The sequence below is a fragment of the Stegodyphus dumicola genome, chromosome X1 (genome assembly GCF_044657685.1).
Source record: "Stegodyphus dumicola isolate Sdum_Otavi_A_Nest chromosome X1, ASM4465768v1".
NCBI classification, from domain to species: domain Eukaryota; kingdom Metazoa; phylum Arthropoda; class Arachnida; order Araneae; family Eresidae; genus Stegodyphus; species Stegodyphus dumicola.
This window is the reverse complement of record NC_140780.1, coordinates 87,697,170-87,721,964: the sequence shown is the minus strand read 5'-3', so window position 1 is coordinate 87,721,964 and position 24,795 is coordinate 87,697,170.

Genomic DNA, 24,795 nt, shown 5'->3' with positions numbered 1-24,795 from the left:
TTACTCTAATGAAGGCATATTACCCATTGCAGGTATCTTCCAAACCGTTTTTCTGGTAAAAATTATACTTCTTGAAAAATTTCCTGTATTCGCTAAGGTTCCGTTGCATCCAACTGTTGTAAGCTTGGGGATGCATCAAAATTAGTGAGCCATCTTGCATTAGAAAATTCTGGGAATTTTTTAACTCACTTAGCAGTTAATTTATTTTGAAACAGCCTTTCCTATTTCTTTCGCTTTCAATCCACGCTTTATTGCCAGAATGTAAATGAGCTAGCACGGGTGTATTGAAAATGAGGTAGAAAAACGTTAGTATTTAAGGGAAGGTTTTCGAAGATGAATGAATTTAAAGCGTGCTCTGCCTGAAGCGATTAGATTGATGCTTGAAGCCATTTACTAGCGATTTGGTTTCTGTAGCGTTGAGCGCTTCTAGTCGTTAGATATGTTTATATCGCTTTTACAAGCCAGAACCAGCCTGCGGCTAAGTAACCTGTGAAAGCCGTTAGGCCATTGTTGGGCTTTTGCAAGCACACGTCGGGTCCATCTATGAATAGTAATTGAGTTAACAAAGGGTTCTTTATACCCTTTTCTGGACTTTGTCGTACTTAAGGATAATATTTTACGCAGTCTGTAAACGCCTAGTTAGTTTACACTCACTTAGAATAAGAGACATTATAAATTGACAAAATAGCTTGACTTACATTCCACAGATATCTCCACATATACTGAGATTTGCAACCTCATTTTGTAGCATGGCTGGCAAATTTTCCTCAATTGGTTGAAAATCAACTACTGAGAAGTGCTCACAGTACAAGCTCTAATCTGAAGGTCCTTAAAATACATGAGGATCCTTTAACGGTCTGTTCAGATGATTGATCATGTACCTTAATGATAGTTCATTAGAGTAAAACAGGCATATCACCCATTGCAGGGATCTTCCAAACCATTTTTCTCGTAAAAATTATACTTCTTGAAGAATTTCCTGTATTCGCTGAGGTTCCGTTGCATCCAACTGTTGTAAGCTTGGGGAAGCACCAAAATTTTCATCATATCTAGTCAACATAGATAATTAGTCAAGCTAGCTTTCTTAATTCTTCCTTGACTGTTCGGAGTAACTCTTCTGTAGTCGGATCCTGTTGTATCATTTTAAGACATCTTACGTAGGCAGTATATTATAATTAAGTTCTCACGGACTACTGGTTATGGAGCATTTCACTGTCTCTATTTCAAGACACATTTCTCTGATTCAATTGATGTGTATTGTGCAGGAAGGCAGACGATGAGCTCAGCTATTGAGTAGTGCCACAGGGCCTGTCGTCGACTCCCCACATAACAGAAAACTAGGTCAAGCAATATATATGCCTGCTGATACAATCAATCGCTGGATTGTTAAAAAATGCAAGTCACATTTATTTTACTGTGTGATAATTAGAATATTATGATTCATTTTTTAAGTGAATAGTAATTTCTTTGAACACATGCAAAATAGTTTACAGTTTTGTTAATTTAAAAGGGGGATGTTTATATTAATTTGCATAATGCATTATCGTCTTTCTGCTCCAAGTCCACAGAGATTGTATGAAAATTAACATACTAAAATATTTTGGTTTTCGGCGAAGCTGTATGGTGAATTCGTCGACTCGCGTTTGTTTACTTCGGCGAAGCGCTACGTGTTAAAGTGCGGTGTTTTATTCTGTATTGTGGTGATAAGTTTGCGTTTTAAGTAAAGTTTCATGCAGGTTATTTTTCCCCAGGTTCGGTGTTTACAGAGAATCATACAGGTAGAAGAATTTTCCATTTTATTTTGCGCTTAGTCGCAAATTGTAATGAAGAATTATGGAGTGGAACTCTGCGAACGGGTCAAGCCCGGACTTTCAGTATAAACCGGCCATATCTTTAGAACGTTAATTTTTCGTGAGAAAGGCGTAAGAAATTACATAGTCTTTCCAAAAATGGAACAGAGAAAAATATACTTAAAGGTACAGAGAAAAATATTAAAATAAACAATTCAAAAATTATAAGGGATGGAAGGCATCTGGTAAATACCTCAGTGGCTGAATGTGCATGCAAATATTAAACATAACTGAATTGCATAACGTAAAGGTTTCCCCGATGCTTGCCATGACGTAACTGACATGCAAATTTATTCTGTAAATCATTCCAGTAAAAGTTGAGCTATCGGAGCTGGCTAATGAGCTGAACCATAATAACGATATTGAAGTATTAAATTTAAAAAGATTTGTGGTCAAATCCTCAGACAGTAACAAGAAGCCCTCGGAAAGAGTAATTGCCATTATTGCAGGACACCACTTGCCAGAACATGTAAAAGTATGGCTAACTAGACAAGGTTTTATGATAATCCAAGTCAATGTCCTCAATGTCTGAGGTTTGGTCAAGGGATTGAAAGCTGTAGAGGATTAGTAAGATGTAGAAAATGTAGCGAAAATCATACCAGAGCACAGTGTCAGAGTGTGCAGATCAAGTGCGCGTTGTGCAGTAACTCACATGAAGCATCCTCGAATAATTGCCCCAAATATATCGAAGAGGGCAATATTCTCAAATATAGTGTTGACTATCATGTTCCCGTAGTAGAAGCAAGGCAGGCTGTAGTAAATAAAAATTCTTATGCGAAAGTGGCAGGAACTCGGGTGTCACATCCTACAAAGGAAGATTTCCTGAAAGTCATGACTCCAATAATAGCTTGCGCTGCAAGGCTCTTTTGAAAGTGTTTTAAAACAGCATGCTGATTATTTCGAAAGAATCTTAGCAGGGTTGGATCAAATGTATGAAAGCATGTTTAACAAGTTGCAAAAGAAGCTCAATACAAAGTTGAATGAGATATCAGAATGCACCAGGGATAAGCATATTGGGAAAAGGTCTTTTGAACCCGACAGTGATCCAGACATGGATGAGCATATTAAGGAAATGGAACTCTTAAGAAGCAAAGGCAAGAAGCTCCATTCCAAATCCGAGTCTGTAACAAGGGAAGCCTGTATTCAAAGCAAGCATGACTTGTCAAAACCAAAAAAATCTGGCCAAGGTTAGAAACTGTGATTTCATTCATAAAATGATTGGTTTTTTTCCCTGCTTCCTTTTCTCATCTAGTTCGATGGGGCCAACGTTTTGTTCTTGGAATGCAAGAATTAGCAGCACAGAATTTTTTTGTGATGTGGTTATATAGGAGACCTGGCTTTCTAACTTAGACGATTTTTGCTTGCCTGACAAAGTTATTTTTCGCAAAGATAGATTAAGCTCTTACCAAGGTGGGGGGACTGATGATTGCCATCAAGAAACAATGGGCAAGCTTATCTGTACAAGATAGCAGTTATGATATAGCGGGAGAAGAAATTATAAGAGTTGATCTTCGAGCAAATAGTTCCGATATTTCAGTGATCAACGTTTACCTTCCTAATGGCCAGTTCAGCGCGAAAGAGTGGGATAAAGTTCTGGCTACGTTGCCCGGCAAGTTTATCATCTTAGGAGACTTCAACTGTCACAACCCGGCTTGGGAGTCGAGCAGGCTGTCAACAGGGGGTAGAGCACTTTTGGAGTGGTGTGACAACAACAACCTTTGCATTTTAAACACTGGGAAGCCCACCCATGCTGCACTGACCCGGAAGAATCAAATCCTGCACTGACATCGCTTGGTGCTCAGCCGAGCTTTATGGTCAGTTGAAATGGGAAGTTTCTCCTGATCCCTTTAGCAGTGACCACTACCCTATAAAAATTAGGTTCACAAGTGATAACAACGCCTCAGCTGCTAGCAATCAGAGAATAATTGCTGACTGTGACTGGAAGAAGTTCGCTACAGAAAGCATTAACAGGATTAGGGCTTTGCACCCAGGAGAAAGAAACTTGAAAAAATATCAACCGCATCTTGAGCGCCATGAAAAAAGAGAACCTCAAAAAAATTGCGATTCAACGCAAAAACAGTCCGTGGTGGGACTGTAACTTCATTCTAGGCCAGAAAAGGAAATGCCTTAGGCTCACTAAAACTCATCTCTCAAGAGGTTACTGAATCTCTTACAGAAATTTAACGCTTACCTTAAGAGGGTCATTAAAATCAAGAGAAGGCTGTATTGGGAAAAAATTTGTAGCCACAACAGAAAGGATGGCATTTTATTTAAGATTGTTAAAAATATTCAGAATAAAAAAAGTCAAATTCAGTTCTCGAACAACATCTTAAAATACCATAACGGCCACACCTGGTCAGCAGAAGAGCAGAGCGTAGTGTTTGCTAAGTATTATTTCAAGATTCACTATTGGAATATTCATTCCCCTGGATTTTAGTGGTGAAGAGAGTAACCGTATTAATAATCCCTTCTCAGGTTCAGAACTCGATAAAGCTATCAAGAGTCTCAGAAACTCTGCTCCAGGGCAAGATGTCCTCACAAGATATGCTGTTACAGTTTTAGTTGATGAATGCAAGCAAGCGCTCCTTGAGTCCTGCAACAACTCATGGAATTCAGGTCTGATCTCTAAGAATTGGAAAGAAGCTATTGTTATTCCGTTTTTAAAACCTGGGGGCGACAGTGCGCTGGTTTCCAGTTATAAACCAATTTCTTTAACGCAAATTCTAGCCAAAGTGATGGAAAGGATGATTCTCAATAGATTACTTCCGAGGATCCAGCAAAGTAAAAGGCTCTCATATATGCATTACGGCTTTATTCCGAATAGGAGTTGCCCGGTTGTGTTTAATAAATTGTTCAGTAGCATCCTGCACCACAGGAAGCAAAGAAAGATTGTTTAGCTGGTGGCCCTTGATCTCAAAGCTGCATTTGATTCAGTTTGGCATGATGGTCTGTTCTATAAAATCATGCAATTTGGTGTTAAAGGGAATAGTATCCTCTGGATTGCTAATTTCTTGAACCAGAGAACAATCAGAGTAAAGTGGAGAGAGGTCCTTTCAAGAAGCTATTATCAGATTCAATGTTTTTTCTAACCTTCTTCGGAAACATACAATGACCTGACTAGGAACAGAGAGCTTACTAAAGCTATGTTCACTAATTGTAGTAAGTAGACAGGATACAGACGAAGGGTATACAAAACCCTTTATTTTTCTTTATATACAATGACTTCCGTACTTCGGAATACAATGACCCTCTACTCGGGGTCTAACGTAAAAGATATCAAAATAAAACTAAACTCTAATTTAACTTTAGAATAATATACGTGGAAGATTGGCCTTATAATAAAAGGAAGCGTATGTAGCACAGAGACTGTGAACACTACAATACGTTTAATTTATCAAGAGGATTAAAACCTCTGGCCTGGAAGGCAAATAGCAACTGCGTAACTTCTAAGGTAAGCGGCCTGCTTCGAACTCACTGCTTCCTCTCTCTTTCGCTTGGCAAAAAGGCCACACTTAAATACTTGGCGTTCGCCAGACAAACTTTGCATAAAATCCTTCACGCTTATAATTCTGGCCGGAAGTAGAAAATAAGAAGTGATAGTAAAGATTTAAAATAAAATAAACGTTAGTAAAACTTAAGATCCTTACATACTTCCCGCCAGAGTTAATTAGTTTGAAACTGAGGTCTAAAACGACCTTGCTGAAAACTTTTAACTCTAGAATATAACGCGAGGCCAACCTTTTACAATCATAACTTCGTTAGAAACTAGAAAATTTAAAAGAAAGAAATTTGTTACAATAGCAGCTTCCAGGATCTACAACAATCTTTTTTTTTTCATCTGTACTGCATCTAAACAGGAGCTTTATTCAATTCTGGTTCCTTCCAGAGATCTGGAAGGAAAACTAGTTTAATGAAATGTTACACAATGACATTGCAAATAACATATAGAATATACTTCTCTTAACATTCTTATTTCATTCATGACTATTTTAATTATCTCTCCCCGTGCTCTCTGACATGTGTTGTAAAAGAACACCAAACACGAATGTGTTTCTGTCTACGTGTGCCACACTTCCTCCTACCATCAAAACACTAACATGTTAAAATTCAACATAACGAGACCTCTTAACACACCCTACTTTCAACTCTAAACCCTGAGGTACTATTCTAAAAGTGGCTAACTCTAAAGTGTAGCGTCAGAGAGCCTAACTACATCATTCAACCTTTACCACATATTCACCATGATTTAATCTTTACAGTCACACGAATAACAAATTTTTAACATTACTTTCACTTTTACCATATCACGGTATTTCTTAACATTTAAAATAACAGTTCACATGTATATAAGAACATATCAACCTGCCGTTAATTTTACACATTTGAAAACATACATTAGTAGTACATTGTTAACTTCTATTCTTTTCAAAGCAAGTGCCAATTCTTTCTACATTGAAATAATACTACATTTCAAAAAGTCTTTCAGACTAAAACTTCTTTCTTGCTAGAATGTTTTAAATAAAATTTATACAATAACTTTTTACAATATTTAAGACTTTACACAACGCTATTATACATCAACTTTAGTTTTACGCACGAGTAATTTAAAAACATAATACGAAAATCGGTCACAACTCATTTCTCGCCCTTTTGGCGATAAAGGTAGACCTCGCATGAGGTAAAACTTCTTGAAATCTGCCACTTGCAGTAAGAATGAAAGATTAACTTAAGTTTGCAAAGTAACATAAAATTTTACTTATCTTTGTAATATTCAGACATCCTTTTCTGGGCCCAGTCTTTAAAGGTATAGCAGATAGTAGCTTGGTTGATCCTCCTTCTTGTACGGGCTCGCCCTTCAGTGCTTTCCTCTGGAAGCTTCCGTTTTTCACCAGTACGGCCACCCTTGAACACCTTCCTTTTGTCCTCTGCTTGTGGTCTTGGCCGTTTGAAGGCAGCTGGTCTTGGTGGAACCGGGAAACTTCTGTCGTGATCCTGCTTGGACCTCGTTGTTGGCCGTTCAAATTTTTCTTGTACTTTTTCCTCCGCCGCTGATGGCCCTTCCGCAGTTCGGCGACTTTTGCTGCGGAGAGTTCTGTCGGATGAGTCGATCCTCCGTTTTAAAGCCGGGTTATAGTTGCCGTCATTTCTCCTGGTCCTCTTCACATACGTCGTCCTTCTCCCTTCTTCATTCTGGGGGTGTTCGTGAACTCTGTTTTCTGGACGGTGGAACGGCTTCTTTTTCTTTTTACCTTCAATTTTTCCGCGGGGCAATTTTCTTTTTACTTGCTTCTGTCTCTCATTGGCTTGCCCTTGTACTTGTCGTTTTCCCACCTCTGGAACTTGTACCTGCGGTGTCCTGCAAAAGATCTGAAAAGATTTGCATTTTATTACGATCGAAGTAGGGCTTAATTTGATCAATATTTGCGGAACAGATTTCACCATTTCTGGCCTTTAACTCTACAACAGCGTGACTTATTTTTTCTATAACATATGGTCCTTCAAATCGTGGAAAAAAATTGGCAGTTTTATCTTCTGGTGCTGAAGAAAGTGAATGCTTAATTTTTAGTACTTCATCCCCTACTTTATAAGTTACTCCCCGTCGTTTCAAGTCATAATACAATTTTTGTTTTCTCTGTGCTACTTCAGTATTCTTCTTTGCCTCCTTAATTAGTTTTTCTATATCACCCATTTTAAATTCTGGGGCTCTTTGTTGCACATAAAATAATTTATCTAACGGTGTTATAATCTTTCTGCCTAGAAATAACTCAGCAGGAGTTTTTCCCGTTGTATCATGTTTTGCGGTCCTAAGGGCGAAAGCAAATTCATTGACATAGTTATCCCAGCTTTTATGAAAATTTTTAACATAACTACGGATAATTTTCACTATATTTCTGTTGACCCGTTCCGCTATACTTGATTGCGGCCGATACGGGACCATTTTTAAATGACGTATGCCCAGTTTTTTGCACATGTCTTCAAATATATTACTTACAAATTGAGGACCATTATCCGATATAACTTTTAGGGGCGCCCCGTATTTTAAAATATATTTATTTAAAATAGAATCGGTAACTAATTTCGCGGAGGCTCGTTTTAAGGGAACAATTTCGGTCCATTTACTAAAATGATCAACCATAACAAGGAGATAGCGACTTTTGTTTAACTGACTTTTTGGGAAAGGGCCCAATAAATCGATTCCGATTATTTCATTTGGAAATTCGGATTTAATACTATTTAGAAACCCGACCGGGCGGAAATTAATATAATTAACGGCTTGACATGTTGGGCAGGACTGGACATACGCCCTTGTTAACTTTTGCAGTTCAGGAAAGTAGACTGCCTCGCGTACGCGTTGGATAGTTTTTCGAATACCAGCATGAGAAGCTAAAGGGCTGTCATGGAGCTCTTGCAGGATATTTAATCTAAGAGTAGCTGGGATAACAGGTCGAAATTCGTTGTTGGAATTCGTAGTTTTTGTGTAGAATAATAGACCATCTATTAGTTCGTAATGGGCCGCCCTATTTCTTATCGCCACAATATCTTGGTGGCTAAAATTTTCAGGATCCTTCAAATACTCATAAATACTTCCAAACTCAGGATCCTTACCCAGTTCGGTTATTACAGTTTCTCGGGAATTTATTGTACACGCTCTAAGCATTTCAACTTTTACGGTATTACCCTGTTCGTCTAATTTAATTCGTGATAGGGCATCTGCTACGATATTTTCCTTTCCGGGGGTATGCTTGATTACCAGATTATATTCTTGCAGCTTGAGTGCCCATCTTATTAACCTGGGGGATAAATTTTTTCCTGAGTACAATCTAGTTACCGCCGCATGATCAGAATATACTGTTATCGGCGCCTTTCCAAAATAGACTCGGAACTTTTGAACTGCTAACAGAACTGCAAGTGCCTCTCTCTCGGTCGCGGAATAGTTTCTTTGTGTTTGATTTAAAGTTCGGCTAAAAAATGCCACGGGCTGCTGATTTTGCGAAAGTACCGCTCCTACCGCATAATCCGAAGCATCCGCTGAAATTTCTAAATTTTCATCCTTTTCAGGAAATTTCAACACAGGGGCTTGCGTTAATGCTTGTTTTAATTTTTCGAAAGCACTATTGGCTTCGGCAGTCCACGAGAATCTTGCCTTTTTCCTTTTTAATTTTAACAATGGCTCAGCGATAGCCGCAAAATCTTTTATAAAGGACCTATAATATGAACAAAGTCCTAGAAAAGAAGAGAGCTTCTTTGCCGTGTTTGGAGTCGGATACTTTTGTACAGCGATTATATTTGATTCATCTGTCTCGATCCCTTTTTGCGATATTTTGTAACCTAAATATTTTAATTCAGGGGCTGCAAATTTGCACTTTTCGACATTAACTTTTAGACCGGCCTCATTTAATAAAGAAAACACCTGTCTTAAATCCTGTATATGTTGGTCGAGATTACCACTAGTAATAATGATATCATCTAAATAGATAAATGTGGACTTTCCAAGAACAGGTCTTAACACAATGTCCATGCATCGCTGAAATGTTACTGGGGCGCCTGAAAGGCCAAACGGCATTCGCAAAAATGCATAAGTGCCAGACTTGGTTATAAAAGCAGTCCTCAGGCCTGACCCCTATTTGAAAATAACCATTCGTTAAGTCTAAAGTCGTCATAAATTTGGTTGATTTTATGTTCCTTAAAATTTCTTCTATGATCGGTAACGGATATACCGGATATTTCGTTATGGAATTTAATTTACGGTAATCAATAGCGAATCTCCACCTTTTTGGATGCTCCAAAGGATAATCATTATTTTTCTTACATAAAACCACCGGACTAGCATAACTACTTGAGATAGGCGTTATGATCTTTTTACGTAGCATATCGGTAATATGCCATTCCATAATTTTTTCCTTATTCTTATCATACCGGTATGGTTTTTGACGAACCGGCAATGCATCTCCGGTGTCAATACTATGGTTAGTAACCTGGGTAAATCCTGGAATATCACTAAATAAGGAAGCAAATTCACTTACCACTTGTCGGATTCTATCTTGCTCGTCATTAGGCAGGTGGTCAAGATTTAACCTTGGCGGTTCAACCTTTTCTACACGCACTGGTTTCATCGTCAGCTTAAGGGACGCTTCATTAAAATCCAGTGTAGCTTGTGCGTCTGAAAGAAAGTCTATTCCTAGGATTAAGTGTGCTTGCAAATTCTTTACTATAAAAAACATCACCTTTACTTGTTCGTCCTTGATACGGATGTACAAAGGTACTTTACCTACGCACTTACATTGTTCTCCTTGCGCCGCTAATACTGTTGTATTATCCGCATTATATATGCGGTATTTGCGAAAATACTTTCTAAAAAAGACTTCTGCCACACAGGAACACTGCGCGCCGGTATCCAGGAGTGCGGTGGCCGGGATATTATTTACCAAGACTTCAATCTTCGGAAGAGTTAAATTTTTCACCATTACTGTATTTAACTTGTAGGAAGAGGGGTTTTCGTGGCCTTCGGATTTCCGCACCCTCTCGTCAGCAGAAATCCGTTTTAGTTTAAATTATTTTTCCTTTCGGTGCTTTCCTTCTTTCTCCACTGGCCTTGAGACTTTTTTCCTGGGTTGCTATTGAACTGTCGACGTTCGCCGGCTGTTTTTGAATGCTCGGGTTTCCTTGCCCGCTGATTCGCTTTTTCTCCGTAGCCATGTGCTTGAGTTTGCTGTAGTCTTGGCGTACCAAATTGGTTTCGCTGTTGATATTGGCGTCTTCTTTCGACGTCCGCCGTTCTTCTACTTTCAAACTGGATTGCTAGCTCAAATAACTTTTCCAGTGTAGTCGGATTTCGTAATTCAATAAAGTCTTGCACTTGGGGTAGTAACCTCGGCAAAATCACTTGAATTATTTCAGGATCCGGACGGTTTCCATACAAGAGCTTGAAAACGTGAATTTTTCTTAAAATAAAGCTCGAGAGGTTTTCCATTCTTTGTTGATATATACTGAAAAGTTCTGTTTCTAATTTCGCACGATCCCTTACAACAGGGAAGGCTTTTAGTAGGGCAGTCTTGAAATTTTCGTAAGTATAGGTGGGACTTCCTGCTTGACCCAAGAGACTTCTGCCGATACATTTGAACCAGTTAAGCGCTTGGCCCCTCAAAGCGCTGGTAGCTAAGGTAACTTTTTGAAACTCGTGCACGGGGTAGAGCATGAAGTGGTCATCCAATTTTTCCAAAAAACTGGTTACCGGTGAGTTTCCATTAAATGTTGCTTCTGGTTTCATCGAAGCGCGCATGGTCTGGACGATGTACCCAAATCCTTCCAGGGCGGCAGCTGGCATTTCTGGATTCTGAGCCGTTTCTGCAGGCAGCACAGGTTCTTCTTGAAACTCGGCCATGGTTATTCTTCTACGTTGGGCGCCACTATCAGGTTCAATGTTTTTTCTAACCTTCTTCGGAAACATACAATGACCTGACTAGGAACAGAGAGCTTACTAAAGCTATGTTCACTAATTGTAGTAAGTAGACAGGATACAGACGAAGGGTATACAAAACCCTTTATTTTTCTTTATATACAATGACTTCCGTACTTCGGAATACAATGACCCTCCACTCGGGGTCTAACGTAAAAGATATCAAAATAAAACTAAACTCTAATTTAACTTTAGAATAATATACGTGGAAGATTGGCCTTATAATAACAGGAAGCGTATGTAGCACAGAGACTGTGAACACTACAATACGTTTAATTTATCAAGAGGATTAAAACCTCTGGCCTGGAAGGCAAATAGCAACTGCGTAACTTCTAAGGTAAGCGGCCTGCTTCGAACTCACTGCTTCCTCTCTCTTTCGCTTGGCAAAAAGGCCACACTTAAATACTTGGCGTTCGCCAGACAAACTTTGCATAAATTCCTTCACGCTTATAATTCTGGCCGGAAGTAGAAAATAAAAAGTGATAGTAAAGATTTAAAATAAAATAAACGTTAGTAAAACTTAAGATCCTTACACTATGAGCTTATCAGTGGTGTCCTCAGGGCTGCATTTTGTCTCCGATTTTCTTCACCATCTTCATGCACGATATGTATGAAATTATCCCGGCTGATGTCGACTGCTACGTGTATGCGGACGATATATTCCTCTACAGTGCAGATGTCTCGTTCCCCAGAGTAATCAGTAATTTGCAGCGTGCGCTGTTTAGTGCATAGATCAGCTAAAGAATGTAACATTTCCCCTGAGAAAAGTAAATCGATCATTTTTGGTGGGACAAAGAGTAGTGAAGAGTATCTACTAAAGTTCGATGGTGTTAGCATGCCTACGGAAGATCACGTTAAAATTTTGGGAATGTGGTTTGATAGTAAACTGAGTTGGAACGTCCATGTAAATAAAATTGTATCGAAGCTGGAAAGAAGCTGAATGCATTTAAATTCATCGAGAGCCCCCAGGTGGGGTGCCAGAAAAGTGGATCTTATTTAATATTGCAAATACTACAATAAGAGGAAGAATTGAATATGGCAGCTATCTCATCATGTCTACCCCTTAACAAAATAAGAAAAAGCTTGAAGTTGTTTATAATCACGCTTTAAGATTGGATATTTGAGGCGCCTATCAGCACCCCTCTCCCGTTGTTATATGTTGAAACAGGGGTTTTCACCTTAGATACGAGAAGGTGCATCGCTGCAATTATGTTCTTAATAAAGAATATTGTTCTGTCAGCAACCTCTTCCATTGCGGATAGCTTAAAAAATTGCTTGCAAAGATGCAAGTATAGGTAGGGTAAAATACGTAAGCCCATTAGCCAGTGCGTTAAAGACAAGCTAAGCAATCTCAATCTAGATTTCAGCAGGTGTATTACTTTTAACAATGAGCAAGATTTTTCTAAAGAAGTAAAGTGTTGTTTCAAAATAAACGAGTATGAATTCCAGAAGAAAAATCTCTTAAATGTGGAGATACAGCAGTTTTCCCGCTGCATTATTAATGATTATGTGAATCAAAGATAAGGTAACCGACCTCGTTCGAAGGGCATTTACACTACAGACGCTTCCAAGTCTGATACAGGAGTTGGTACTGCGGCTGTACATCGTACCGCGGTGACTGTCGGCCAGTGCATAGACAGCAGACGCTCCATCTCTTCAGCTGAGGCTTGGGCCCATTGTAAGCTTCATGAGAAACTAAATCCTAACGAAAAGGTTGCTATCCTTACAGATAGTAAGTCCTTACAGATAGTTAGCGCCATGAGCTGTGTTCATAGGAAATCCAACAATCTCATCCTTAATTATTCACTGCAGAAAGTACGATAGTACTAGAAACATTATGCTCAAGAAGAAGAAAATTAGCAATATTGACTTCTTAGCTGATCTTTTAAACCATTGTAATAAGAAACCATGGAGATATTATTTCCTAGGCAAATTTGTCATCAAATACATCCTAAAGGATTCATAGTATAAGAGTCTGTTTTTCGGACCGACGTTCCCCCCTGAATTGGAGAGAACGCGTCCTTGTGGTTTAACATGTAAACAACATTATATTTGAGTTAGAGCACAGGGCGCCAAAGGGAAGCCAAGCTTCAAGAAGAAGAAGAAAAAGAAATATTTTGATATAGAAGAAGACAACTCTCATTTCAAGCAGATAGCATTCGTGTGCTTTGCGACAAAACAAGGAAAAAAACCCCTTGCATAACTTAAGAAATCACACGCCCTGTATACTAGTAATAAAAACAATTGGTACTAATAAAACATAAAATTACTAAGCGGCAATAATATTTTTGATTCTCGACATACCTCATAAAAAGGAATGTAAAAACACTTTCTTCTTATACAAGCCAAATATTGTCGGAATCTAAGGTACCAGAGCAGAGACTAAGCACAGAGAATTTTGTAATGTTAATGGCATGCTAAGTAAACTTCAAGCTTCCTATTTTGATATCTATTCTTCTAAATCGAGAATCAGGTGTTTCTAATGTCCGCAAAGCATTAACTCATTTGATGAGATTCAGTTTAGCTCTTGCAGGTGCAACTATTCTGTGGCTATTATTTTCTTTTTCTTGCTGATAAAAATTATTACAGAAGCATAAAAGAGACATGAAATGCGTTAACTCGGTGTTACGAAGTTACTATCGATTTCCTGAACTACACATGTTATTTTTACTTTTTCTGAGATAACATTTGAAGCAATTATATTATTCACTTAAAAACTGCGAAAGATATATAAATAAAATGATTTAAAGAATCGTTTTTTGTTAATATTCTTTTAAATGACAAATAATTTATAAATATTAACTCCTTTAAGCAGTTTGAATTTTTATCATTTACATTATGCGAATTGTTTTTTTGTTTAAATTTGTTATTATTCTAACGGTTTTCCTCATTTTATGAGGAAAGTGCCCCTTTAATATCATCACGTTGAAAAGGAGATTCACAGATATAAGTTCAAAACTCTGGTAAGTAATTTGAGTTAAATATCTGACATATTTTCCTAGTATAATGACATAATTATTAGATGACATAAATTGCTTTAATATTTACGCTTTTTCTTTTTCCCTTTTTAATTGGTTTACAAAGTAGTAATCGGTGCCAACTCAGGCTACATTCGTAACATATTTTATTTTATATTAGTTTTAAATAATCTGATTTCTACCCACTTTTTATTTTATGAAAATTTCATAAATCTTTCAACTGTAATATGTAATTTCATTATGATACACCTTTTCAACAAAACAAAATTCCATTAGTCAGTTTATAATTATAATTTTATGATTTTTATGGTACTACTTTACTCTTACAAAATTTTGCATCTAAAAGCATTCTTTTATTTATGTAGTTACTAATATAGCTTTTTCATAACCTACGGAAAACTGATCTCAGTTCTATACGCAGAGACAAAGTAAAGACATTTTTTACTCGTATTTTAATTACTCTATTACTTAATTAAAGTCTTCGATCACGTTTTCCCGCGGCGAATTGGAACTCGTTCGAGATCCATTTCCTAAACTAACTCTAAATCTAGAGAGGAATAAGGATGTGACAATGCCCCACATCTTTACAATGAAATTAAATCTGTCAGTAAAATTTAGCGACGCATTTATCAGCCATCTCATTAAGCTATGAGAGAGCAAGGCAGAAACGCGGTTTTAATTATCAGAACTGGCGACCCTCACGGCTCATCATAAAGCTGTCCCCTTACTGAGAACGTATTAGAGTGTCAGGAATTTGTAAAAGATGTGCGTGATCGTGCAGTGTTTGACAATTACATAATTGGACTGAACTTAAAGAAGTCACTCCAAAATTGTGTGATAAATTAGAGATTTTCAATAACTCGGTGCATTTACTAAGAATAGTAAACTCTCTTTAACATTTGTATAAAATATCTCTCAGTTATTTGTTGTTAGGGTAGTACATTTCAACTATCTTTTAAATATTTTGAAGTAAGTAATTATAATAAACATTTCTTAAAAGAAAAAAAACATGAATGTATTTATATTGAATTTAAAGCATTAAATTTCGAAGATTTTTTTTTTTTTGCCAAAATTGGCCTTTTCAACGTGTTCGGATACCTTAAGTGTATTCTATATTGTTTCATCACGCTTCAAATATCTACATAACATACTGTCAATAATAAAGTTTATATTTCTAGCTTATATGGATCTTAAATATTAATAATTTTGCAATTCTAAACCAATAAAAAAATAATGTTTTCAACTAACAATTATTTTTACTTGAATTGTTATTGTTAACTTTAACAGTAGTCAACTAATAAGCAGAATTACAAAATACAAATGAATCATAATTTAAGATCGAACTAAGTTAAGATTCACTCTACAGCATTTTAATTGTACTTAGTTATTCAATGGTTTAACTGTTATATAGAAGTTTCGGCACCAAGGTTAAATAGCTTTACTTCAAAGTACCATTGTTCAATAAGAAACTACTATGAAGCTTACTTCACGGCACCAATGTTATATCTGAAATTCCTATATGTTAAATGTTAAATATGAACCTACTTGCCGTGAAAGGTTTCTACTTCCTCTTAGGGAGAAAACTAAACTCTTAAGAATTTTTGCTAATTACCCAATCTTTTAGTGATCGTATAGTGAAACGGTAAAGCATTTTTGCGTTGTGAAAAAAATGCATCCCGGGACCGCGCCGTGAGAGGATCGAAAACATAAGAAAAACATATACAAGATATATAGGAAAAACATATTAAATATATAAAGAAAACATACTGTAATAGGTTTCCAGATTAAATACCAGTTTATTCAATTACATCACAATAAAAAAAATCTTAACCTCATCTGAGAGTCCAAGGAGAAGTCATCAATTTGTCATTTACCCTTTTTTTTCATTTAAATTCATATAAAAAAACTTAAGGTTTGTCTGGTAATTTAAAAGGGGAAAGGGAAACAATTTACGGCCTGAGAATTAATTTAAGAGTCGACGCTGGTTTTACATTCCAAGAAAAATTATTGAAAACCCACTCAAAGTTCAAACACAAAAAAATAGCACTTAACTTCGTTGGACATCTTGAAGTGGAGGACTCGTATCTTAATAAGCGTTGACGTCGGCCGGGCTCATCTTTACACTGCTTCTCATACTGTCGACGTTATTTTTTCACTGTAGAACAGAAACAGGAGCACTGCTGCCCAGGACGGCTATCCGCTTGGTCTTGAAAGTCTAAAGTCAACACGCAGGTAACTGGTTTTCATAGTGACGAAACTAATTTTACCTCTGTAAAACAGAAACAGGAGCACTGCTGCCCAGGACGGCTATCCGCTTGGTCCTGAAAGTCTAAAGCCAACACGCAGGTAACTGGTTTTCATAGTGACGAAACTAATTTTACCTCTGTAAAACAGAAACAGGAGCACTGCTGCCTAGGACGGCTATCCGCTTGGTCCTGAAAGTCGTAAGTCAACACGCAGGTAACTCGTTCAAATTTCGCCTCTTTACCAGAACGCGGCAAGGGAGCGTGTTTGCAGCTTCCGGCCAGAAACGTTTTTTCTAGGCAATTACGGCTCGCCTGTTCTTACTCATCCCAAGAGCAAGCTTCACGAGTAACGTCCCAAGTAAGTTCCACACGCCAGTCCGTAAGTGTCGCCTCTTAACCAAAACGCGGCCGGGGAGCATATTTGCCGCTCCCCGCCGGGAAACATCTCTCTTCGTAATTACATCTTGTCTCTCACTTTCCAGCAAGTTTTTAGAGTAACGTCCAAAAGTCCAGCAAGCCCGTCAGTGAGTGAGTCAGTAAGAGAGTGAATCCAACTCGAATTTCCTTCGTCTCCTTCACAAACGCGGGCTCCCACTATGGCTTCACTTATCGCCCCCTTAATTTTGGCAAAATTTGCGTTTTCAACTCCAGAATGCGGAAAAGAGGGTGATCGCGCATGCGCGCCCTTCTTCACTTAGCCAACAACCGGACCCTCAATCGCCAAAACCCTGAATGACTTACATTGAAAGACAAGTAGCAACCTTTGACCTTTTTGTCACGTACTTCCTCTCTTAAGGTCAACTACACAATGAAAAATCCTTCTAGAACATTCTAAAGGACAAAGCGCGCGAAATCATGACTTGGCAAAAATTGCCTCCCTTTCCCTGCTTCTTTCACAATGAATCAAAGCTTATACAAAATTTGCAAATAAAAGAAAATAAATAATATTCTTTTAAACTAAATAATATTCCCAGAAGCATCTGTTTTTCCCCAAAATTAAAGCCTTAAAATAAATAATTCATAATCAAATAAAAATTAAGATTTCCATAAATCAGAAAATCATTCACATAGTTTTTATAACGCTATCAGACAAATTCTCTACACAACATAACTATGCTTGAGATAGGTTTAACTATGCTCCTATCAAATTAACAAGCTTGGATAGATGTATCCAGACGTTATTATTTCCTAAGCATAGTTACAAAGTTTATATTAACTAATCCCTAATCTTATTATTTTATCAGCAATGTTACTTGTACAGCAATGTCAGATCCCACCACGAGGCAAATTAGTTAACGGATATATAAGAACGGAGTTTTTGAAGTTAAGGGAGGAAGCGGTTGACAGTGAGGCTGACCTTACGTATTACTTTTCACCTATAAGCTTATAACTTAATTACTTATTTAGGCTTTGTCATGTTGCTAGCCGCTTTGCTCACGCATTTAGAACGTTTGAGGTGAAGCTTGAACTGAGCCCTCAAGCAGCTGAGTGATAAAGTCGCTGAACACTGGTAATTAGGTCTTTGCTTCGAATCCCAACTAACGTGTTGGCTGCATGGCCAATTCTTTAGCAATTGCGCTTTTAAGGAAGAAGAAAGGAGATGAGGACTCTGGCGAACGCCGTTTCCTCCAGACAGTGAGGGCATGGCCATTTCATGATTTCCCCATGTGTGAGGTGGATGCGAGCCAGGTTCCCTGAAAAGTTCTTCACGGGGCATCGCTTCGTTTGGCGGATACCACTGTGCGCGTTGCATAATCAATTAAAAATTTTCTTGACAGAATTTTATTTTGTAAATTTCAGAAGTTAAATACTTTACGTTTATTATTTTTTGTTATTTTAGATACCGCAAGCAATGGTAATTTCTAATAATCACGAGCTGTACATGTTGTTAATTATTTTAATAAAAAGGTTTCTTTCAATCTTCTGAGTATTCTTGCTTCACTAAAATGGGGTGATTATTCGGGTAACAGTTCCAGATGGAACCAAGTTTTGCTTAATTCCTCGTATAGTAAGATTTTATGTTTAATTACACTGTGAATTTACGCAATTATGATTTTACATTTAATTTCTCTATCACCTCTTAAAGTATGGGGTGTTTCCTGTTCATGCGGCTAACGGGCCCAGAACCCCGCCTACCCAACAACTGATCTCTTGCGACATCTGCACGTTGTGGGTGACTGGTCGGGGGGGGGGAATTAACTGCCTTCAAAGTGACTAGAAACATCGTTTATAGTTTGTACAGTTGTTCATTCGATCGCGATAGGGCCCCTATGGGTGTTGTCAAGTTCGACTTGTCCAGGGTGTATTGCTAAGATGTCTTTTACACCTTATTCGGCGGCAGCTATCCCAATTCCTTAGGCGACCGAAATGATGGTCTGGTATAAGAACCTATAGATGACGTACTGTCCCTTTCATATTTCAGGTAGTTGATTAAGATGATAAGCATAACAGAGATAACGGGAAGACTAATAAGACAATACTACTATTACGGGTATAAAGTTTAAAAAGTTATAATTTATTTTGTATAATTAATAATTTTAGCTTTCCAATCAGTAATGAAATTATAGAAAAATTAAGAGCTATGTTCTGTGTTTTTATTTCTGTATCAAAACATTATGAATGCTGCTTTCCTTAATAGCATTGGATTTATTGTTGAAATTTTATTTAATAATTAACTTGCCAAATTACACAGAATTTTTTGTAATATTTTTGAAAGTCTCTGTTCTACTATCAGACAGTTAGCTGAAAACTACAGCTAATACTAAGCAATATAATTTATGTCGGTTTCTTCATATGTTCTCATTTTAGGGCACTTTCATTCACCTTACATATATTTATTTTTTCTTTCATTGAAAACTAAGCCACATATTCATAAATTTATTTCCTATATTAAGAACTTATATATGCTTTGAATTTTGATTTAGTTACTTTTGTTTCCATGGTAAGAGGTTTAAAAGGAGTAGAAAGTACCCTAAAATAGCTGTTTACATTAAAAATGTTTCCCAAAGTTACTATTCTAAAAATTTCTATTCAGACCATGAGGTTACTGAAATAAATGAGTTATTATGCGAAATATAAAATTAATTAGTTAATTAGTGCAAATAACTGTGTAAGAAATTTACTAATTGAAAAAAACCGGGCTGTAAACAATTAAAGGATACTTTTAATATCTGTTTATTTTTTCCTGAATGAAAGTTGAACACAATAGAAGAATACTTCAGTCAGGAGATCGGAAGTTAGCATTTATAAAATACTCAAGAAGTTATTATCTACGTATGCATTTTGATTAAAATATAATATTAGGTGCCTTATGTTATAACAAATTTAATCCGCCCTTAATGTACTTTAAACAATTATGTTTATTAATACGAATACCTACACTTGTTTCGATACTCTGCTAACAGCAATTTGAAAAGCACATAGAAAAATTCAAAGTTTTTTTTAACTTCAGAAATATAATTCTTTCTATCATCAGTATGTTGCTAATTTATTGTTACTTGATCATGTTTACTCACAAACATTAATCAGATTGGGATATATTAGATTTAAAATTGATTTTGAAACAACTCGTTAACTTCAGAATGGGAAAACAGGACATTCTCTCTTACGCCCATTCACCCAGCATTAATCTTGTCAGAAAACAGGAGCCAGACCTCGAGTTCAAATCAAGAACTATTCAGTGCCAAGGATTCTAATGAAATGCAAATGCCGAATTAAATATGTGGAGAGGGAGTATTTCTACTTAATCTTGCTATCATCCTGCTTAACCCTCACCATCAGTCGTGAAATAGACCCTTGTTTACAGCCCATGTCCTAGCATTCTGCAGTTTTCCTTATGTAATGGGATATGTCAACGTTTGCAAGTTATCCATATAGTGTGCTTTTGAATATTTGCATGACTAAAAACGCCTTGAGTGCTTGGTCCTAAGTATGCATATTTTCAAATTAAGAAATAAATCAAGTAAAAAGATTATTAAATTTCGAAACCTTTGATGAGATGACACATTTTAGAATGTTATTGTGTATTTTAAATTTTGCACTTGCCCTGTACAAGAAATATTCATTTATTAAATCTTTTCTTATCCTACTAATGATTTTTTTTTAAAAATCTCCAGCATGTGAAACAGAAGATGGCGAAACGTTTGTTCTCTTTCTCGTGACCCAGTTAAGCCGTTTGATTTTCTGTGAAATAACACAAAAACTCTTGAACTAACAATTTCAAGCTTTTCTAGACCTCGCAACTTTTCATTCAAATTGTTAACAACAGATCGCTAGTTGAAGTCTGGCTAACCTTTTACCTATGCAGAATATAAATCAGTAGAGGATAACTTGTTATAATTTCGGGAGTTTCTTATAGCAAACTTATTAATTTCTTATTGAAAAACAAGCAACATTTTCTCAGTGCCCTATGGGCCTGTCCTGCTGTCATATTGGTAGAATAGTTTGCGTCTATAGCTTTGTATATTTGTTCCAATCTCGTAGAAGACATGAATGTTGTAAATATACGTATAGCGCTTTTGTGACTAGAGGGCATTAAAATACAGTCGAGTTCGAAAGATTCCTATCATAGCATTTGAAGTAGAGGAAGATGATAGGAAGCCTTAAATCCGCTCTGCACCGGTTCCTCATCAAAGCCAACATACTAAAACCGCGATTGACCGGTTGCCAAGTCATGATTACAAAAGTTACCTTGAGGGTCAACGAGAAGCTATTTCTGGGGAAATTTGGTAACAATACCATTTGAGTGTTTCAAATCTCTTTCTTGGGTTAATGTGTAAGCGAACCTATCAGCCATGTGATATCAAAATTTGGTGAATTAATATTTTTATTTTCATAGCTTCGATATCCTCTAGCAATTGGTATATCTCTTGTTTATTTTTGTAAGAAGTTTGAATCGATTTGGTTTATTTGATTGCGGCAGCGTACTCAAGGACTATCTGCCTATGGAAAGGAATGCCTTCGTGGACGACTTCCTAAGGAAAGTGGCTCGTACACACGTTACACATGGCGAAAACCACGAAAACACCTATGGAACCAGCCTGTTCACGTGATTTAACCCCGAGCCAAACTATCAATGTTCAGTGACTTTACCGCTCGGCCACTGGTGGGCCTGGTTTCGTAAGTGGTGAAGTATGCTAGCCGCATGAGCCAGCTTATACTCTGGTTTTAACTCATAAGATAAGCATAATAATATGGATAGTAATCATAGACATAATAATGTCATCCCAGTGTTGAATTCAATACCTCAATTCTTCTCTTTTTATGAGAGCACTAATTATTGAATCAAACATTACATTATTCTTACGAAAATCCAATTTTCAAATCCACTAAATTTCCATTTCTCTATTTTAAATTAATTTATATTTCCCTAAAATTGAAAAATCCATTCACTTTTCATTAAATTTTCTATACATAGCAGTGATCATCGTCAGTCATGCCGTAAAAAAGAAGTTTATTCTGCGGATTCTTCAATCGTGGATGTGATAGGAATTTTATTTGTATCACATTTATAATACTTGCTGCTAACACTTTCCAGTCAAGAAACATGAATTCGCTATAACATGTGGATAACAAACAGATTTTTAACGCTTGTGAAAAGATTTTTAAAGCAACGTAGGTATATTATAGTCAATTTTTGAGTGAAATTATCATTCCAACAGTAAGCTCAAATAAGATTGACTTGCGTTGGTTGTAGGTTTGCTATTGTAACTGGAAGCTGTATTTAAAGTCTTGCGGACTTTATAGATAAATAGCGAGATATGGCTATGTCTTAAACACCTCACAAAATATTAAATAGGGTTATCATAACCATTTTATTTAGTCTTAAATGTAACAGGACAGATACAACTTGTGCTATAAACGAGACAAGCTATGTAATATGAGAACTATTGAGTGTTCATTTAGTACCTTGCTCCAAGTGAAAATTCTGTTCAATTAACGGTGACATGTGATTGAGCTATGTATATTGAATGTGCATTGGAAACATGTTTAGGAGAGATGGTAGGAAGTTCTAGAAGTAGTTAGCGCAAACAGAACAAAGAAATCTTGCAATATAAGTTAAGAATAAAGAGGAGAGAAAAATCAGTCCTTTTTATTTCTGTTGCCCAAACTTCAAAAATCTTCTTATTTATGTATATGAGTCTATTGTTTATTTATTCGTTTACGGCAGCGTAGGTTGCATGAGTGGAGGGTGATCTTTGTGTAGGAGTTTTGGATAGAAGTAAGGGAAATTGTATTGTTATATAAACGAATAAGTTACGAACTTTTAACTTATACAGCAACACGTTTCCTTGCTCATGCGGCGAGCCATTTCGCCGGATACAAATTCTTGGACCGGTCTACTAATACTCAGTTGTCTTTCATTCGGTTACTGGTAGGTGCATATGAGTCTACGGCTAATTCATTTTTCTCAGACTGAGGTCGTCTGCATCCCCCGGATCAAATTCTAGTTACATCCATGATTACTTGACCTTAATCCAGTCATTTTTCTGAAACTGTCACTGAAGAAATTAAACCTACAAAAATAGTTCCAGTTAACTTAATGAAACATAAAATTAAAAAATTTAAATTCATCCACGAACAGGTGAACTTTAGATATATAATCCTTATTGTTTCATCAAATTACCTTAATGCTTAACTGCCTTTCTCGGTTGAATTCATCCGGTGGCAATTTCAGAAGGTTTAAGATAATGCTATCTTCTTGAAAAAGACACCATTTGGTTTAATCCTGTTTTCTGGGTTAAATATCTTTTTGTAGTCGTTCCCGTTGCAAAGCTGTGCACGATGCATTTAATATTTTGGAATAATTTTGCAATTTCCGTATTTTTTATATTGTTGGGTTATTTGTTTGCGACTTCGTTAGTTTCTACGTATAGGATTTTGATTTTTAGATGTTTTAAAATCCTCCTAAACCTTTTTTTTTATTTATTATGAAGCAATACTGTGGCTACATTTTGCGCGTAAAAATTCAAATATTTTGTAATTTATCCGCTACTTGTTTTTATTCAATCATATGCATATATGCTTACACATCAACACATATTGTGTTCCATATGGTGTCCGAGTATTATGCTTATTACGATATAAATACTTAAAACAAAAGTAAAGAATATACTGAAGTGCATTTTAAAGCAAAAGAAACAAACGTTTTCCCCCAAAGTTGGAAATTACCTTGGGCACATTCAACAAGCCTTAACATGAATTCTTTCAATTATTTGAAGAATGTCCGAAGACCAGAATTGAAAAACCCAAGGATATATAAGAGTTCGCACTGATTTCATTGCCTTCCCAGGAAACGTTTCTCAGATCTGCTTCCGAAAACATGCCATGTCGATAGTCGTAAATTTTTAGTGATAAACTCTTTTTAAATTTTTTTAACTTCTACATTTATGTAAGAATTGGAAGGTCGTTCGGAAGTATGTTTACTTATTGCTAGTTGTACTTTCTTGCAACTGTTATGTAAGGTTTTATAGCAGGTAATCTTAACACATATGGTTTTATGGAATATGTATGCATAAAACATATTTGCATAAAACATTGTTTTATGCACTTGATTTTTGCACTTTTTTATATATCGTACCATTTTAATAAAACATTTGGTAGTGCCATCGATTAATTACCCTTTTAAACATTTGCGATTGAAATACTTTTGTTTATATTCTTTTACTTCAGACTGCAGTTAGTAAACCGTGCAGTATTATATTATATTTTCTCATAATAATAAAGATCTTTTTTTCTGAATTGATTAAACAATTTGCAAAACGTGTGTATGGTTATTACATAAATGACATTTTATAAATTCCTTTGCAATTCGCTTTTAGATATTTACTCATAATATGAATTTACCACTCAGTGAAGTAAAAGATGCAAGAAATGCATTATAACATTGCATTTTAACCTCACAAATGTCACTCTGTTTTAACTTGAAAGAAAGGCTTGCCAAACTTGAATACCAAACTAGTTTGCAAAACAAAACAGCTTATTCTATGCAATAAAAAACTACATCAACTATAATTAGCTACTAAGTATAATTAAATTGTACTTAATAGAAACGAATATTAACTTTATATTTACTGAACCGTCGTAGCGTTCTGGTAACATTTAGTAGGCTTTTAAAAATTTCGAGAAATAGCCAAGTAATGCTACGCCAGAAAATGTACGTAGATTAATTTATCTCCAGTTTCATATTTACCTCGATTTAGCAAATTTTTTAAACATTTTCCTGAAAAAGAGGAACCTATATGTCTTTCGAAATCGAAAACATT